The sequence below is a fragment of the Vombatus ursinus genome, unplaced genomic scaffold, assembly GCF_900497805.2.
Source record: "Vombatus ursinus unplaced genomic scaffold, bare-nosed wombat genome assembly UNPS02004915.1, whole genome shotgun sequence".
NCBI classification, from domain to species: Eukaryota; Metazoa; Chordata; class Mammalia; order Diprotodontia; family Vombatidae; genus Vombatus; species Vombatus ursinus.
The window spans coordinates 349,848-354,622 of NW_020944693.1; the positions used below are offsets into that span (position 1 = coordinate 349,848).

Below are 4,775 nucleotides of genomic sequence, written 5' to 3' on the forward strand. Positions count from 1 at the left end.
TAAAAATCACTTCCTTGAAGGCAAAGTATTCTATGTAAGGAGGCACTGAGTAATGTTTCAAAGTCATTCAGAAGACATAGCTCTATACATGAGTTTCCTGATCCTGGGCAAATGAATTATTCTGTATGAACTCCAGCTCCTTAATTGTTTAAAAGGGAGAAAGAAGGGAATGGTACCTTTCTAGCCCACATAGTTTTGAAAGACCAAATGAAATTGAATTTTATTATTTCATGACAGCATTTTGTAAAAAACAAAAATCCATTATGTTACTTTGATATTTATTCTTTTGTATTTGTGGCCCCAGCATCTATCAGAGTACTTGTAATATAGTAGACACTTAAGAAATATTTGTTGATTGGCTGATATAATAAAAAGTATATTTTTGAACATTGTGAGATCTCTATGGCAGACTAAGTATTATTATTTAATATATTTCTAGCTTGTATTTATGATAAGCTTTAACATTTCAAAGCTCTTTACAAATATTCCCATTTAATCCTCACAACAAACCTAGGAGGTAGGTGCTATTATTATTCCCATTTTACAGGTGAAGAAACTGAGGCAGAGGTAAAGTGATTCATTTAGGAACACACATCTATTAAGGGTTTAAGATCACGTTTGCATTCAGGTCTTCCAGACTGAAGATTCAGTAATCAATCTACTAAGTCACCTAGCTGCCAACCACAGTCTGTCAAAGTTTCATTGCCATAGTCAGTGAATTCTAGTAATGAGCCTCACCAATAGCTAGGCTGATGCTCAGATGATAGACACGAAGTTGTAATGAATTGTCAGCTTCATTATCCAAACATTAATTGAATAAATATTTTACACATGAATTTATCACCAATCAATGTTATAAGTACACAGATCATTTTAAAAACTAAATATTGAAATATTGAAATTTAAGATAGGGCTATACTCATTTTCATCTTCTTGGTTTAGATAACTTATCAGTTTACATATAGTATCTCCTCAGCAGAATACAATCTCCCCAAGGGCAGGAACTGTTTTTTTTTTATTGTATCTTTGTATCTTCAGTGCATTGCATATAGTAAGTACTTAATAAATGTTTGTTGGATTAAATCAGATTGGATTTATTAATTTACATGAGACAAACTATCCCCATGTATTTAAAAGCATCCTGTCTGAAGATATACAAATGAATTCAATGAATTGTAAATTATTTATTTAATTTTGTAAGTCCTGGTTTTGCTTTAATAAACCTTTATCCTATGACTTTGTAAGATGACCCTTTGCACTCTCTACACACTCACCAAAGAAGCTATTAATTATTATATTCCTGATCCCAGGGACTGTCTTTTGCCTTTCTTTGTGTCCTCAATGTTTAGTACAGTACCTGGCACATGGTAGGTACTTAATAAATGCTTATTAATTTATTGTTCAATCCCTATGTTATATCATAGATTTCATCCTATACCTTCCTGTCTTTAGGCTTTTAATTCATTCTGTCCCCCATGGCTAGAACAACCTCATCCCATATACTCTCTTTTTGTCTTAGTGCAGAGATGTTAATATGTGTGGGTTTATGTGTGTGTGATGGCCGTCTTTGGCAGTCTAATGGGGTCCATGGATTCCTCTAAATAGTACTTTTAAATGCATAACATCAAATATGTAGGATGGGCATGGTAGTAGATGCCTATTGTCCCTGCTCCTGGGCAGGCTGAGATGTAGATTCATCTGAGCTCTTGGGGTTCTGAGGTGCAGCAGGGCTTGAGCTGAGCGGATGTTGGTGCCGGGTCCAACACCAAGGAGCATAGTTACCTAGAATGAGGCACATCAGCCCTGGTCAAAAAGAGAGGAGCTAATTAGCAGTGGAATTGAGCTGTGGGTGGCTGCTGAACTTCCAACCTGGTGCAAGATATGGAGGTTCACTCTACAAATAACAATTAAATGAAAAAGAAAATATATAGGATTGCAAAAGGACATAATTATGCTGAAATATTGAAATTTACAAATTAAGTTCATGATTTCCAGGTTAAGAATACCTAGTGGTGGCATCTTTCTAAATCCTTCAAGGTTCACCTCAATTACAATGCTGCTTCATCCATGTTGGTAACCTTATCCCCTTCTCCTACTATCTTCCCGCAAATAGGAAGGGTAATTCCTACATTGAATCTCTCAGGGCACCCTATTTGACCATGCCTGAAAATTTAATAATTGTCCAACTGTATAAATTATTTGAGTATATTTCCCACCCCCTCACCCAATTTAAATAACCCAGCTATCTTCAGGCATGATGGATATTAGTTGCCCAGTGCAACGAGAATGGCACTTTAAAGATCCCACTTCAGTTAAAAGCTTATTGAGGCCAAAGACTGAATGGCAGTAAGCCTGTGCACCCTTGTTCTTACCATAATACAATGCACATAATTAGGGAAAATTAAATGTATGATGAACTAAAAGACTTTTTCCGTTTTATAGGTTCCAAAATAAGATGGTAAAATGGGAAATAAGACAAATGTTGAGGAATTCATCTAAGAGTGATTTCCTTCTGTCCAGCCCCTCGAGAAAGTCCCCTTTGTGGTCCTTCTACTGCTATACCTTCTTTCTATCATAGGAAATACAGTAATAGTCACAATCATGTGGATGGACTATCATCTGCAAATACCAATGTACCTTTTTCTCGGTGGTTTCTCTTTCCTAGAATGCTGTTTTACAACAAGTGTTATTCCCAAATTGCTGGCAATCTTTTTCTCAGATGTGCAACCATTTCCTTTGCTGACTGCCTCACTCAAGCTTTTGTCTTTCTTTCTCTTGGGGTCACAGGCTTCTTCCTAGTGTCTGTGATGTCTATGGATCGATACACGGCAATTTGTAACCCTCGGCATTATCCCAGGATAATGGCAATGAGGGTCTGTTTCCTTTTGATCCAGTTCTGTTGCAGTATGGAAGTCATTGTGACAACTAGTGTGGTTGTAAAGGTATCTCAGCTATCTTTCTGAGGCCCAAATATCATCAGACATTTCTTATGTGATCTTGGTCCTCTGACACAACTCGCATGCTCTGACACAAGTTTTATTGAATCATTGGCTTTTTTTTTGCTCTGTTTATCATTCTGTCCTCCCTTGCTGTTACAATCATATGTTATATCAACATTACAATCACAATCCTCACCCAAGGAATGCCAGAAAGATTTCTCCATCTGTTCCTCTCACCTCATTGTCCTCTTTCTAATTTATGGCAGTTATTACCTTTTTTCTAAAGTAGTTTCACAAATTATACAAAGACTTGCAAGTAGAAGTATATGATATACTGCACTTTATCTAGAAGATGAAGGCCAATTTTTTACCCTATTAAGCAAAATAAAAAAAAAAATCAAACAGGAATCGTGTAAAGGATCCTCTCTTATTAAATGCCTGCACTGCTGTGCCAGTAGAATGTTGACATTGCCAAGAGAGGGTTGGTAAGTGATGACATCACTGCTGTTGCAGTACAATGATGACATTTTGAAGAAATGGTTGTTGAGTGTGGATACCACAAAGATCAAGAGTCAGAAACCTGCAGTGATTTCAATTCAATTCAATTTAACAGACATATATATTAATTGCCTAGTGTGTGACTAGGAATACTGAACAAAATGAAAAACTAATGCTCTGGATTTCAAATATGATTTAACATTCATGTGTGAATATATGTATATATATACATAGATAAATATCAATATGTACATACACATATATAATAATTTATAATACACACAAACATATATATAGGTGTGTGTGTGTGTGTGTGTGTGCGTGTATACATATATGACTCACTATAAAACTACAAACCTGGAAACTGCTGGGAGACCAGATCACCCAGCTGCTTTTTTGATCGCCATATATCTCTTATGTTTTTCTAAAGTAGTCTCACAAATTCTACAAAGACTTGCAAGTAGAAGTATATGATATACTGCTCTTTATCTAGAAGATGAAGGCCTATTTTTTACCCTTTCAAGTAAAATAGAAAAACGCAAATCCGACACCAATCGGTTAAAGGATCCTCTCTTATGAAATGGCTGCTCTGCTGTGCCAGTAGGATGTTGACATTGTCAAGAGAGGGTTGGTAAGTGATGAAATCACTACTGTTCTAGTAGAATGTTGATATTTTAAAGAAATGGTTGTTGAGTGAGGATACCACAAAGATCAAAGGTCAGAAACCTGCAGTGATTTCAACTCAAATCAATTAAACAAACATATATATTAATTGCCTAGTATGTGACTAGGAATACTGAATACAATAAGAAACTAATGCTCTGGATTTCAAATATGATTTAATATTCACGTGTGTATATATGTATATATATATACATACATACATACATATATATATACACATGTAAAATTATATATAATAGACACATAAACATATATTTGTACATATATATATGTGTGTGTATGTGTGAGTGTGTGTGGGTGTGAGTGTTTGTGTATGACTCACTATAAAAGTACAATCCTGGAAGATGCTGAGAGATCAGTTCCCCCAGCTGCTATTTTGATGGAAATATGTCTCTTTCCTTTTTGTATACTAGTCTCACAAATTCTACAAAGACTTGCAAGTAGAAATATATGATATACTGCACTTCACTAAAAGATGAAGGCCTATTTTTTACCCTATCAAGTAAAATTAAAAAAAAATTAAACACCAATCTCTTAAAGGATCCTCTATTATGAAATGGCAGCCCAGCTGTGCCAGTAGGATTTTGACATTGCCAAGAGAGGCTTGCTAAATGATGACATCACTGCTCTTCCAGTAGAATGTTGACATTTTAA

The 4,775-nt window shown here is 35.4% G+C and overlaps 1 pseudogene; it reads left to right on the forward strand.

Moving 5' to 3' along the window:
* Window positions 1-2,463: 2,463 nt before the first annotated feature.
* Window positions 2,464-4,732, forward strand: LOC114028428 (annotated as a pseudogene).
* Window positions 4,733-4,775: the final 43 nt, after the last annotated feature.